General features: G+C 43.7%; 1 protein-coding gene and 1 long non-coding RNA gene across 2 annotated transcripts in view; one reads left to right on the top strand and one right to left on the bottom strand.

Annotated features, from left to right (window-relative positions):
* LOC137383826 (peroxisome proliferator-activated receptor delta-like) overlaps positions 1–15,702 on the bottom strand; it is a 79,408-nt gene that overhangs the window by 44,089 nt on the left and 19,617 nt on the right. The gene's annotated exons all lie outside the window — the stretch shown is intronic.
* Positions 1,827–13,215, top strand: LOC137383828 (uncharacterized). The gene is made up of 2 exons (XR_010977471.1): positions 1,827–2,189; positions 11,238–13,215. It is a non-coding gene; the product is annotated as an uncharacterized lncRNA (long non-coding RNA).

Genomic DNA, 15,702 nt, shown 5'->3' with positions numbered 1-15,702 from the left:
TGCAAGCAGTTGAGGGAATAATGTACCACAGTCATGCAGAGAAAACATTAGTGACTTTGATTAGGACCATTTTAGTACTGTGGCAGGGAAGAAACCTGATTGGAAAGCTGGGAACAAATTTAGGAAGTGACAGCATGTTCAAGCACTTTGGAGAGGAAACATACTTTGGAGATGGGGCAATACTTCGCAAGGACAGAGGGGTCGAGGATTTTTTTTTAGAGAAGGGCATGGTGATGGTGCTTTTTGAATGGGAGTTCCAGCAGAGAGAAAACCATTTACCATATCACCTAGCATGGGAGCAAAGAAGAATGAGCCGCAGTAGAGCTTTACATAGTCCAGCTAGATCTAGTGATGGATGGCAAAGCCAATCGTATGCCAGATAAGTTGAAGTCTATGTCCTTTGGACTTGAGTGATGAAGAAGGGATCCATACCAAGGGGATGCGAGACAGTAAAAGGTTTTGCTAAGGACAAGGTTACGGAGTACTTGAGTAAATTGACAGCTATGGAGGAATCATGGTAAATAGATCCCAAAGGTTAGGCAGTTACAAATTTGAAATTTCAAGTCATACAAAATTCTTCTTTCCCATCAAATGCGCACCATCACGTTCACCATTACCCCTGTCCTCACTAATCCCCTAATGCCTCCAATTTAAAATCTTCATCCTCATTTTTAAAATCTTCATGACCTCACTCTTTCACCTCTAATTGTCTCCAGTCCCATAACTAGCCACCCACCCAAACATTCTTCACTTTCGCCTCATGCATTCTCCTGCCCGCACCCCGCCCTCCACCAATCCCCACACACGGTTATTCATGGCCGTACCATCAATCCCATAATCCCACAAGCATGACGTCGACATTGTCACTCTACAAGAAACCAGATTAGCCGACACAAGCTCTATCTGAGAGGCTAATTACACCTTCTACTGGCATGGAAACAGTGAAGATCGCAGAGAGCATGGAGTAGGCTTCGCAGTGAGCCTCCAGCTAACAGTCAATTGAGCCACCAGTAGCAACTTCGGAGCACCGGAGTCATCTGACAGAGGCACAGTCAACATCATATACGTCCACGCACCAACTCTGATAAAGATAAACACCAACTCTGATAAAGAACATTTCTATGACTCCCTAGGTGACGTTCTGAGGCACATCCCAAATGGCGAGAGGCTATTCATCCTGGGTGACTTCAATGTACGAGTTGGGGAAGACAATGATTCATGTGCCTCGGTTGTCATGGGGTTAACGATCAATGATAACGGACAACGCCTTCTTGAGCTTTGTGCGCTGAATAAATGCTTCAGCACCAACCCCTTCTTCCAGGATAGACACTGCCGGAAGGTATCAAGGTGTTATCCAAGGTCAGAATAGTGGCAACAACTAGAAGGCATGATTTGCCCAGTGTTCTTTACACCCACACCTACCGTAGCGCAGATTACGACACCGACCACTCTCTTATCAGCAGCAGAGTGAAGGTGCACCCCCAAAAATTCCACAGCACTAGACATGACGGCCCTGCACGCACCAACATCCCTTGCATAAGCAATGATGCCAAATCCCAGCGCTTCGCACTGTCGCTAAAACTCTTGCTATCCACCAAAGCCTTAATGGGAAGCACCAATGCTGGCATCGATGAAACTTGGAAGTCACTAAACTCAATCATCTATGAAGCAGCAGAAGCATCATTTGGTAAAGGTGGAACCCACAAGAAGGGCTGGCTTGAGACCTACTCAGCTGAGATGTTATCTGTCATTGATGCAAAAAACAAAGCCAACATGATGCACAACATAAACCTAACAGCTAAGACACTGCACGACCTGAAAGCAGCCAAGACAACTGTGCAAAGGAGAGGGAGATACTGTGCAAACAAAACACTGGATCAGCTTATGTCAGAAAATCCAAACTGCGTGCAGCAAAGGAAATCTACGAGGTATGTACAAAGGGATCATGATGGCGCTTGACCCTGCTATCACCAAAGTTGCTCCCCTGAAGTCGTCAAATTGTGAAGTACACACCAACAGAAGTAAACAGATGTCCCGCTGAGCTGAACACTACCGTGAACTGTACTCCTGTGAGTCAGATATCTACTTCCTGTCATGAATGAGTTAGATGAAGAACCCTCATCACTGGAGCTCGAGAAGGCCATAGACCACCTAAGCGAATGGAATCCCAGCTGATCTGCTCAAGCATGGTAAGTCCCATCTATTGCCACACCTTTGTGACCTTCTCCTTCTCTGCTGGAAAGTAGGCTCTGTTCCAGAGGAGATATAGAAGCCAAAATCAACAGACTGTACAAAAACAAAGGCGGCAGAGGAGTCTGCAACAACTACAGGGGCATCTCACTCCTTAGCATCACGGAGAAGGCCTTTGCTAGGGTCATACTTAAAAGACTCCATTTACTTGCAGACTGAGTGTACACTGAAGCACAGTGTTTCCGTGCCGGCAGATCTACTATGAATATGATCTTCTCCATACGCCAACTACAAGAGAAGTGTAGGGAACATAGTATACCCCTTTACCTTACTTTTGTAGATCTCAATAAAAAATTAAACACTGTCAGCTGAGCAGGGCTCTATAAGATTTCGGGAAAAATTGGCTGTCAACCAAAGCTCCTCAGTCTCACCTGCTCCTTCCATGACAACATGCACTGCACTGTACAGTTTGATGGCTCCACTTCTGACGTTTCGGAGTGAAGAATGGAGTGAAACAGGGTTGTGTCCTAGCCCCTACTCTGTTTGGCATCTTCTTCTCCGTGCTGCTGACCTTCGCCTTCCCTGCAGATATGGAAGGAGTCTACTTGCACACTAGGTCAGACGACAAGCTCTACAATCTATCAAGGCTGAAAACGAAGACAAAAACACATTGCGTCCTGATCAGAGAACTCCTCTACACTGATGATGCTGCGCTAGTCGCTCACACGGAAACTCAGCTACAAAGACTCTTGGACTGTCTCTCCCATGCCTGTAATATGTTCTCCTTGACTATACGCTTCGAGAAAACCATGGTCATGGCACAAGGTGTTGCATCTCCACCCCTGATCACACAAAATTACACCAAACTGTAAGTGGTTAGCAAATCCTGCTACCTTGGGCCCACAGTGACCAACAATCTGTCCCCTGATGCAGAGCTTGACACACGCATAGGGAAAGCAGCTATCACCTTTGACCAACTCACAAAACGCGCATGGGCTAACACTAAGCTGACCTTTAGGACCAAGCTGATGCTTTATAAGGCCTGTGTTCTCAGCACCTTGCTGCATGGCGATGAAGCATGGGCAACTTACAGCGACCAAGAAAAGAAGCTCAATAATTTCAATCTTCGCTGTTTGCGGCGCATTATGGGTATATCCTAGCAGGACAAAATCACAAATGTGGCAGTCCTCTCAAAGGCAGAGCTTCCAAGTGTGTTGGCACTAATCAAACAAGACCCTCCTTAAAACCCATCTCTTACACTAAACTTCTGGCTTGGAGCCTGGATTATGCAATTGTGAAGCAACTTGGGACATTGTTTTTCGTTAAAGGCACAATGTAAGTACAAGCTGTTATTTTATTGAACTGAACAGTTGCAGCAAAACATGCTACGCTAGACTTCCAAACCATACAGGTATCCTCCACATCAGCAAATCTTCTTGGAGGAAACTGCGGGCTTTATATGTGGTTCGACAAAATACGTCTGTGTACTTCTGTAGTTGAAGCCAAATTGAGAAATGAGAACAACACTGAGCACACAGACAGCTGGCTGTCAACTAATGTAAGCTGTTAATTAATTAACTTTAAAAAAATTTCAATTTTACTGTCTTCACAAATGCAATACTCCAGTAAGAGATTTTGGATTAACAGTAATTTAATGAAGGTCTTTATTATACATCAACAGCTACCTGAGTGGAAAGAGGCCTGGATAGAAAAATAATAAATTTGTGACTAATAGATTGAGGATTATAGAGACAATGGACAAAGTACTGAAGCGAGTCTAGCAAAGGAATTCCATTCAATATGGCAGCAATTCAAACTGTAGTATAGTTCAATGGATGTCAGTAGAAACTAAGCAGGCATTTTTAAAAACAAAATGCATTTGAACCTAGACAGCAGACGTGAGCAGGCTATAAAATGCCAGGGGCCCAATTCCAATCCCATTCCCATTCACATTCAGCATCAAAATGTACAAATGTTTCAGCAGTGATCATCAGACTGCAAATTTAGGACCACTAAGGCTAATTGTAATAAACCTAAAATGGCCCATTAGAGATCAGAAATCAGCAAGAAAAGGGATCAAACCCAGAACCTTCCTCCTCTACGTGGCCCAATTCTACACAATCTAGTGTACTTTCTCACTAAGCCATCCGACTGCAGTTCAGGTAATTAGATCATTAGGGCGGCACAGTGGCGCAGTGGTTAGCACCGCAGCCTCACAGCTCCAGGGACCCGGGTTCGATTCCGGGTACTGCCTGTGTGGAGTTTGCAAGTTCTCCCTGTGTCTGCGTGGGTTTTCTCCGGGTGCTCCGGTTTCCTCCCACAAGCCAAAAGACTTGCAGGTTGATAGGTAAATTGGCCATTATAAATTGTCACTAGTATAGGTAGGTGGTAGGGAAATATAGGGACAGGTGGGGATGTTTGGTAGGAATATGGGATTAGTGTAGGGTTAGTATAAATGGGTGGTTGATGTTCGGCACAGACTAGGTGGGCCGAAGGGCCTGTTTCAGTGCTGTATCTCTAATCTAATTAGAATTAGAATTAGAATATTACAGCGCAGTACAGGCCCTTCGGCCCTCGATGTTGCGCCGATCATCTGACCTACACTATTCCATTTACATCCATATGTCTATCCAATGACCACTTAAATGCCCTTAAAGTTGGCGAGTCTACTACTGTTGCAGGCAGGGCGTTCCACGCCCCTACTACTCTAATCTAATCTAATCTAATCATGTGAGTATGGGCACATAGGCATTTTCTATTGAATGCTCTGGAGCTAAATGTCTTTCTGTCTTTCTGTGCACTCTTGCAAACAGTATTTGTCATTCTTTTCCCACACTGTCATGAATCCTTGTGGAGCCCCTCTCAGACAGCATGGCAGGAGAACTCACAAGTACTGGCTCTGTTAGTGGTAAAAACAGGAAATGTGTAACCAACAGGTGAGATTTACAATGAAGTTCTTTTGGGGTTCAACAAGACACAGTACAATCTGTTGTGGTACTGACCTATCTTTTTCTTTTGGGCCTCCTTATCTCGAGAGACAATGGATACGCGCCTGGAGGTGGTCAGTGGTTTGTGAAGCAGCGCCTGGAGTGGCTATAAAGGCCAATTCTGGAGTGACAGGCTCTTCCACAGGTGCTGCAGAGAAATTTGTTTGTTGGGGCTGTTGCACAGTTGGCTCTCCCCTTGCACCTCTGTCTTTTTTCCTGCCAACTACTAAGTCTCTTCGACTCGCCACAATTTAGCCCTGTCTTTATGGCTGCCCGCCAGCTCTGGCGAATGCTGGCAACTGACTCCCACGACTTGTGATCAATGTCACACGATTTCATGTCGCGTTTGCAGACGTCTTTATAACGGAGACATGGACGGCCGGTGGGTCTGATACCAGTGGCGAGCTCGCTGTACAATGTGTCTTTGGGGATCCTGCCATCTTCCATGCGGCTCACATGGCCAAGCCATCTCAAGCGCCGCTGACTCAGTAGTGTGTATAAGCTGGGGATGTTGGCCGCTTCAAGGACTTCTGTGTTGGAGATATAGTCCTGCCACCTGATGCCAAGTATTCTCCGAAGGCAGCGAAGATGGAATGAATTGAGACGTCGCTCTTGGCTGGCATACGTTGTCCAGGCCTCGCTGCCGTAGAGCAAGGTACTGAGGACACAGGCCTGATACACTCGGACTTTTGTGTTCCGTGTCAGTGCGCCATTTTCCCACACTCTCTTGGCCAGTCTGAACATAGCAGTGGAAGCCTTACCCATGCGCTTGTTGATTTCTGCATCTAGAGACAGGTTACTGGTGATAGTTGAGCCTAGGTAGGTGGACTCTTGAACCACTTCCAGAGCGTGGTCGCCAATATTGATGGATGGAGCATTTCTGACATCCTGCCCCATGATGTTCGTTTTCTTGAGGCTGATGGTTAGGCCAAATTCATTGCAGGCAGACGCAAACCTGTCGATGAGACTCTGCAGGCATTCTTCAGTGTGAGATGTTAAAGCAGCATCGTCAGCAAAGAGGAGTTCTCTGATGAGGACTTTCCGTACTTTGGACTTCGCTCTTAGACGGGCAAGGTTGAACAACCTGCCCCCTGATCTTGTGTGGAGGAAAATTCCTTCTTCAGAGGATTTGAACGCATGTGAAAGCAGCAGGGAGAAGAAAATCCCAAAAAGTGTGGGTGCGAGAACACAGCCCTGTTTCACACCACTCAGGATAGGAAAGGGCTCTGATGAGGAGCCACCATGTTGAATTGTGCCTTTCATATTGTCATGGAATGAGGTGATGATACTTAGTAGCTTTGGTGGACATCCGATCTTTTCTAGTAGTCTGAAGAGACCACGTCTGCTGACGAGGTCAAAGGCTTTGGTGAGATCAATGAAAGCAATGTAGAGGGGCATCTGTTGTTCACGGCATTTCTCCTGTATCTGACGAAGGGAGAACAGCATGTCAATAGTCGATCTCTCTGCACGAAAGCCACACTGTGCCTCAGGGTAGACGCGCTCGGCCAGCTTCTGGAGCCTGTTCAGAGCGACTCGAGCAAAGACTTTCCCCTATAAAGAGCAGCAAGTTACCCAGGTCTGTCCTCAGTTAATGGTTGTCAGCAAAGAGCAAACTTCAACTGGCCTCAACATCCCTGCATTGGGGAGAGTGAATAAAACATTCAGCCAGTATTCCCAATCACGATTGCTTTTAGTGACTCCTGCTGAAAAGTGTGTATACGTACACATTAGGCGAGGATAGGATTGGCTAGGCTGTGGTGTGATCCTGGGGAAATAGACTGCTGGCATCCACTGTTTGAGCTGATATACAGTTACTGAGGTACTGCACCCTAAAGAAGATGGCTCACAGTAGAGATGTTAAAAAAAAACCAAAAATTAAAAATAAATATTGCATTATTTATAGCAGAATTGTAGTAAATTTTTCCCTAAGTTGAAGGTGCATTTATGAAGAGACATCGTAAATTTGATGCAAAATGTGATCTATGTGTCCATGTGATCTCCAGGATTTGTTTCAATCATCTGAGGGGGTCGAAGTATTTTTCCCCAGATTATTATTATATGTCTGTTTTTTGGGGGCAGGGGAGTGTTTAGCCATGACACTCCAGCCATCATGGCGTGAGGCAGGCTCATTGGACCAGCTGCTCTTTCCTGCCTGTCAATTTCATTTGGTCATATGTTTACTAATGCACACCAGCACATTCACCACATGCATGGCTGGTAGACAAAACTCACCATTAGCATGCACTTTCTGTCCTGTACTACTATCCTGTGCATTTTTGCCTCTTCTCTTCCCCAAGGCCCTAATTTCTTCACTGGAGTACAGTTTCACAGGTGTCAGCTGTCTTCCAATACTGCAAAATGTCCAGTATTCATGACAGTGACTGCCACCTGATGATGTACCTCATTGTTGTACTAACAAACAGCACTTGCAAGTGACAGGAGAAAAGTTGCACTTTCAGTTCCCTAAATGGCGAGTTCTATATTTTGTCTGAACTTAAGAGCAGCTAATGAGCAAAGAAAGTAGTTTTCTCGGAGTAACATTGGATGTGTACTTGGGGAGGGGGAAGAATCAGAGGTCGAGTCATCCCCGACTGCTGAGTGCTATTGTGCACTTTCCAACAGCTAAATAAATAACATGGTTGGACGCTTGAGTAGGTACCACCTACCTTCCATTCAGCCAGAGAAAGATGTGCCACAAGTATACAGAGAAAGGTGAAGTGGTGGGGGGTGGCGGGGGGGGAAGGTGTTGGCGTCAGCATAAATACAGTCGTTCTATGATCTTAATAGCGATTGGAAGATAGAATTGTAGCTCCTCCCACCCCCTGTGAATCTACAATACTGTTAAGAAAATCATACAGGTCAATATTTACAACACATCAAATGCTTATTCCTGTTATTTACTTTTTAACAATGAAGACAATTGCATAACAAAATATGAAGTTAGCAGGGTAACTACAAACATATCTCATTGCTTTTTGGATCTTGATTTAGTTGATAACATAGGTTTGGCCAAGAGGAAAATTTCAACTGGTTTTACAGAACTGAATTCAAATGAGATGACTTAAAGAGCTCAATTCAAATCTCCATTCATGTGCTTCTTACAGATGCTTCAAATTTTTGCAGAAGTGTTCATGCATGTTCTGGTTCAGAGTCTAGATCACTAGAAGGATTGGGAAGCTTAGAAAAATGAAACCTATAAGCTAGCTACACGAACAGAGCTCACTGCAAAAGACTCCTGGTTCTCAGTTCAAGATGGAAGATTATTAAAACAATTAAGAATCTGCAAGCCGAACTTTTTATTTCTGAACTACTGGTTACAGATACAATAAACTACAAACTAAAAAGTAAAAAGAATTCTATTAAGAGCCATTATGAGGGAGTTCAGTTGCCTAAGGGAAAAATCAATTTCACAAATATTCCTCCGATTGATGCTCTTCATCCTGGTTGACTGACAGGAACATAGACTGAAGGCCGAAAATCAATGCCACATACACAATCCTTTATTCCCTCCCCCACCCACCTCCTATTTTCGCCCCTGAAGGTAGAGGATTCATGATAGAGTACAGCTCCAGAATTGCAAGCAGTAACTTTTCATGTGTGCCAAGACAATGAACGCCAACAGCCTATTCAACTGGGGGAGGCATCATAAAGCTCAAACCCGCCTCCTAGTCTGGGAGTCAGAATAAATGGTCATTCTCAGGATGGCAGGCTGTTACTAGCAAGGTACCAGAAAAATCACTGCTTGAGCCACAGCTGTTTACAATCTATATAAATGACTTGGATATGGGGACCAATTGCAATATTTCCAAATTTGCAGATGACAAAACTAGGAGGGAATGTGAGTTGTGAGGAGGAAGTAAGGAGGCTTCAAGGGGATTCAGACAGGCTAAGTGAATGGACAAGAACATGGCAGATGGAATATAATGTGAATAAGTGTGAAGTCATCCACTTTGGTAGAAAAAACAAAAAGGCAGAGAATTTCTGAAATGGTGAGAAGTTGGGAAGTGTTGATGTCCAAAGAGTCCTTGTTCATGAGTCACTAAAAGCTAGTATACAGGTGCAGCAAAAAATTAAGGCGGCAATGGTTTGTTGGCCTTCATTGCAAGGAAATTTGAGTACGGGAGTAAAGATGTATTGCTTCAATTCTATAAAGCATTGGTGAGACCGCACCTGGAGTATTGTGTACAGTTTTGGTCTCCTTATCTAAGGAAAGATATACTTGCCATAGAGGCAGTGCAACGGAGGTTCACCAGACTAATCTCTGGGATGATGGGATTGTCTTATGAGGACAGATTGCAGAAACTGGGCCTGTACTCTCTCGAGTTTCGAAGAATGAGAGGTGATCTCATTGAAACTTACAAAATTCTTACCGGGCGTGACAGGGTGAATGTAGATAGGATGTTTCCTCTGGCTGTTGAGTCTAAAACATGGGGACACAGTCTAATAAGGGGTAGGCCATTTAAGACTGAGATGAAGAGGAATCTCTTTGCTCAGAGGGTGGTGAATCTGTGGAATTCTCTACTCCAGAGGGCTGAGCAAGCTCAATCGTTGAGCATGTTCAAGACAGGAATCAATAGATTTCTGGATACTAACGACATCAAGGGAATAGTGAGGAAAAATGGCATAGCGGTAGATGATCAGCCATGATCTGTTTGAGTGGCAGAGCAAGCTCAACGGGCCGAATGGCCTACTCCTGCTCCTATTTCCTATGATCCTGTCCTCACCTGACATCAACATATGTAGCAGCAATGAACAGTCAGAAGTAGGCATAAGGAATTTTTTTTTTACTGCCTAACCGAAGGATATAACTGCACCACCTTATTACCTTCTCTGCAAAGATCAGTTTGCTCAACATACACAAGGAATTTAAGACCATCAATCTGCATGCTTCAATATCAACCCTGTCTCCACAGTAATTTCTCCTTTAAGCCACTGAAGGAACATTACCATACACAATTTCAAAATCACTTCACTACATGAACATTAATATCTCCATTATGAGAGGCACTGGGAAGGAATTTTGCTTACAATTAAATCAATTAGCTCATTTAGCACTTGATTATACTTAGGAATACTCAATTTCAAGTTAACCATTGAGCACAATCATGTGCCACACTTACACAGTCCTTCACCTCTTATGCTAGTTTTAAAGAAAGTTTCTGAGATGTTTTGACAACAGGTTCGTAATGCAAGGGCTAATACACTGTGCAGGTCGCCGGTCAGACTGCATTTGGAGTGCTGTGCATAGCTTGGTCCCCACACATAACGGGTGATATAGTAGCCTTGGAAAAAGGTCTAGAGACGAGCTAGAAGAATGATTCCTAGCTTAAAGCAGCTCAGTTTCTTAGATAGACTCAAGAACCTTGTTCTATTTACTTTAGAGCCGCATAGAATTACATTTGAAAGAAAACCAGAAAATGCTGGAAATACTTAGTAGGTCAGACAGCATCTTTGGAAAGAGAAACAGAGGGTTGGACTTTGCGTTCCCAATAGTGGCGAACACTATTGAGAGTCACAACAGCACTGCAACTGCTGACTGCACACATGTGCACGCTTGTGTCGAAAACTGGAAGTTGTGATACGTGAAATTACGCTCCAGAGTAGCCTCCACTGATGGGTCCTGCCAACCTGCTTTTTAAAGTGGCAGGGACCCGTGGTTCATTAATTTGGAACTAATGCTGAGTTTTACGTGGGTTTGTTTACAGCTGGTATTATCAGGCACAGAGCCTGCTCAGGGAGGGTTTTTTCTTTTGTGTTCAGCAGCTCCCCGATTCCAGGAGGCATGAGCAGCAGCTGGAGGGAACTTTTATAGGTGAGTGCAGACATTTTAAATGTTGATTTCTATTTATTGCTGGTATGTAACTTTTTAGCATAGCTTATCAGACTTCTTAAATGGATTTTATTTGCCTGACTTTTTTAAAAACAAGATTGAAGTGACTTAAAAGATCTTTAAATGATTATGATTTATCAATATTTACCTGGCTTTTGTTTCAATGAAAAAGACTCTAACAAGATTGAAGTGACTTTTGCCATGGACCTGTAATTATTTTTTCTCCTCAGATTAAAAACAGTGTGTGCGCCTTTAAGAGTTTGTTAAAAACAGTGCACCTTTAAGGGAGAGAACATTCTGGAGAGACAATGTGCCACAGCTGCATTTTCTGTTACCCTGGGCAACAGCAGGAGAGAGAAGTCACATGGTGCAATGTGTTCACTTGACTGTGTGGAACTGACAGAAACTAGTTAGTTCTGAGAGACTTTCCAGCGAGGTGAACTGAAGAGAAAGAAAGCTGTCTATTTCCTCTCAGCAGAAAATTCTACAAGAAGCTACAAGCCAAGTTAATTCCCTGAGTAAAGAAGAAAAGCCTTCTTTTTCAAGACACCGTTTGAATTGCTGTGCTCATCGTTCAAAGAACTGTTTAATTGCTTGTTGCAGCCGAAGAGTTGAATGCCTATCTTCTGAAGGACTATTTTCATCAAATCCGGATGAAGAATTCCAGTGACCTTTGACTATTTCCACATTAGAAGACCTCATCCAGCAGGAATGTAACATGCAAAGACTTTCTTATTTTATTTATTCCTAAGAGACAGCTAGTTTGAAAATCTCCACTTTTAAAACCGGTTAACTGTGAGTGTGTGTGTGTGAGTGTGTGTGTGAATGGGGAGTTACATTAAAATAAGTTTTATAATGGGCTTGAGACATAAGTTTATCTTAATAGTGTTTAAGATTTAGATTTTTTAATAAATAGTTAACTTGTTGTCTAAAGATACCTGGTTTGGTCTGTTTCATTCTGGGTCACTAGCGTGTTTAATTTGGCTGTTTTTCTGATTGGGTGTGAAAGCTTAATATGCTGCGACCTGTGGAGTAACGGGCCTGAATTGACAGTGCATTGCTCCCGCTGCAGTCGTAACACTTTTAAAAGCTTTTTAAATATATATGACTATTTAATCAACAGTTATCTGACTTACTTGATGGTTTCAATGTAAAAGAAATTTTAGAAAGATTGAAGTGACGTGTAAAAAATCTGATGTTTTAAAATCCTGGTTACAGGCATTGTCAGATGGCTTCAAAATAACAGACTATTTTTCTAACCGGTACTGCAATACCTTAAAGGTTAAGCCTGTGAGGGAGAAACACGCCTTTTCCACTCTGTGCATCAGTTTTGTATGGTTTCTGTTGTGAATGCTGCAATTTTTAGTAGGATCATATTTTAAAAATTGTGATCTTTAATGCAGTAACCTCATATCAAGTCAGGCCAGAAGCACTCCAGGGGTCTTGGTTACTATGACAACAAGGAACCCAGATCAAAGACCCTTTTGAAAGCAGAGCGCAAGCTTGTAAAACCTGAAAGCGTATCGCTCTCCCAGACACTCAAATCGTAAACAGGGAGCCAGGGACTCTCAAATGCAAATCTGAATTGCAATTACTAACATCTGGAAACAAAGGAAGGCCCAGGTGGTTTTCATATAGCCAGACATATGGACTCTGAATATTGTAAAAGGAAAATGACTATTGACTTTGTATTCTGGATAAATCCAACAGGCTTTCCTAAGTCTGTAGGCTGTAAGGAAGAAAATAAGGCATGAAGAAACCAACAGGAGCTGCACAGCCTCGGGAGAGAGACAGAGAGAAAACAACTGCTCTCAGAACACTTGATACAGCTAAAGACTGCTAAGATTTGAACCTGGTTTGAAGGCTTGTGGTTTGTGGAGGAGAAAAAACCAACAGGGTCACCGGAGATTGTCTTATTAACAAAAGACCAGTTGCGTGTGCTCAGAAGAAGTGAGCGAAGAAGTCATTGGCTTTAAAGGACACGAAGATCCAACCCAGTGCAACTGGGAGGAGTTTGGGACTTTTAACTGCAAGACTATCGTTTTGCTGAGAATATTGCGTAACATATAAACGTGGTGTGGGGTTTTCAAGTGTGTTAATAAGTTAATGGGAAATACCTTTCTCTGTAATTTAATGTAATCACTACCTAAGTACTGTTCAGTTAATGTTGATTTTAATTAAGTTTTAGTAAAAGTCTTAAATGTGAAATCTTGTTGCATAATTCTTTAATTGGTCTGGGGAGTTCATATCTCTTGCTTTAAAGTTAACGGTCTCCACTAAGATCAGAAGAAATAGGAGCAGCAGTGGGCCATAAGTCCCATCAAGCCTGCTCCACTATTCAATATGAACATGACTGATCTTGGACTTCAATTCCACTTTCCCTCCTGCTTGCTATATCTCTCGATTCTGCAAGACCAAAAATCTGTCCATCCCAGCCTTCAATGTATTCAACTATGGAGCATCCACAACCCTCTGGGGTGCAGAATTCCAAAGATTCACAATCCTTTGAGTGAAGTAATTTCTCCTCATCTCAGTCCTAAATGATCAGCCCCTTGTCCTGAGACTGTGCCCTCTTGTTCTGGATTCCTCGACCAGCGGAAACAGTTTCTCAGCGGCTACTCTATCAAGCCCCTTTATAATCTTGTATGTTTCAATGAGATCGCCTCTCAATCTTCTAAACACCAGGGAATATAGGCCCAATTCACTCAGCCTCTCATCATAGGACAACCCTCTCAATCCAGGGACCAATCTAGTGAACCTTCACTGTACCGCTTCAAATGCAAGTATATCCTTCCCTAAATATGGAGACCAAAACTGCACAGTACTCCAGGTGTGGTCTCACCAAAACCCTGTGCAATTATAGCAAACTTCCTATTCCTGTACTCTAATCCCCTTGCTAGAAAGCACAACATGCCATTTGCCTTCCTAATTGCTTGTTGTACCTGTTTGCTAACTTTCAGCATTCCTGGTACGAGCACACCTCTCTGAACATCAACATTTAAAAAGAACAAAGAACAGTACAGCACAGGAACAGGCCATTCGGCCCTCCAAGCCTGCCTAAACTAAAACCTTCGGCACTTCCGGGGACCGTATCCCTCTATTCCCATCCTATTCATGTATTTGTCAAGATGCCTCTTAAACGTCGCAATTGTACCTGCTTCCACCACCTCCCCCGGCAGCAAGTTCCAGGCACTCATCACCCTCTGTGTAAAGAACTTGCCTCGCACATCCCCTCTAAACTTTGCCCCTCGCACCTTAAACATATGTCCCCTAGTAACTGACTCTTCCACCCTGGGAAAAGCTTTGACTATCCACTCTGTCCATGCCGCTCATAACTTTGTAAACCTCTATCATGTCGCCCCTCCACCTCCGTCGTTCCAGTGAAAACAATCCGAGTTTATCCAACCTCTCCTCATAGCTAATGCCCTCCAGACCAGGCAACATCCTAGTAAACCTCTTCTGTACCCTCTCCAAAGCCTCCACGTCCTTCTGGTAATGTGGCAACCAGAATTGCACGCAATATTCTGAGTGTGGCCTAACTAAAGTTCTGTACAGCTGCAGCATGACTTGCCAATTTTTATACTCTATGCCCTGACCGATGAAGGCAAGCATGCCGAATGCCTTCTTGACTACCTTATCCCCCTGCGTTGCCACTTTCAGTGACCTGTGGACCTGTACGCCCAGATCTCTCTGCCTGTCAATACTCCTAAGAGTTCTGCCATTTACTGTATACTTCCCACCTGCATTAGACCTTCCAAAATGCATTACCTCACATTTGTCCGGATTAAACTCCATCTGCCATTTCTCCGCCCAAGTCTCCAACCGATCTATATCCTGCTGTATCCTCTGAAAATCCTCATCACTATCCGCAACTCCACCAACCTTTGTGTCGTCCGCAAACTTACTAATCAGCCCAGCTACATTTTCCTCCAAATCATTTATATATACTACAAACAGCAAAGATCCCAGCACTGATCCCTGCGGAACACCACTAGTCACAGCCCTCCATTCAGAAAAGCACCCTTCCACTGCTACCCTCTGTCTTCTATGACCGAGCCAGTTCTGTATCCATCTTGCCAGCTCACCTCTGATCCCGTGTGATTTCACCTTTTGTACCAGTCTGCCATGAGGGACTTTGTCAAAGGCTTTACTGAAGTCCATATAGACAACATCCACTGCCCTTCCTTCATCAATCATCTTTGTCACTTCCTCAAAAAAAACTCAATCAAGTTAGTGTGATACGACCTCCCCTTCACAAAACCATGCTGCCTCTCGCTAATAAGTTCACACCTTTCAAAAAAAATTCTGCTTTTCTATTCATATGAACAAAGTGAATAACTTCACACTTCCCTACATTGTTCTCCATCTGCCATCTTGTTGCCCACTCACTAAACCTGTCTATTTATTTTATTTTTTTATTTAGAGATACAGCACTGAAACAGGCCCTTCGGCCCACCGAGTCTGTGCCGACCAACAACCATCCATTTATACTAACCCTACAGTAATCCCATATTCCCTACCACCTACCTACACTATGGGCAATTTACAATGACCAATTTACCTATCAACCTGCAAGTCTTTGGCTGTGGGAGGAAACCGGACCACCCGGTGAAAACCCACGCAGTCACAGGGAGAACTTGCAAACTCCGCACAGGCAGTACCCAGAATTGAACCCGGGTCCCTGGAGCTGTGAGG

The sequence above is a fragment of the Heterodontus francisci genome, chromosome 25, assembly GCF_036365525.1.
Source record: "Heterodontus francisci isolate sHetFra1 chromosome 25, sHetFra1.hap1, whole genome shotgun sequence".
In the NCBI taxonomy this organism is placed as follows: Eukaryota; Metazoa; Chordata; class Chondrichthyes; order Heterodontiformes; family Heterodontidae; genus Heterodontus; species Heterodontus francisci.
This window is presented reverse-complemented; position numbering and strand designations above follow the sequence as displayed.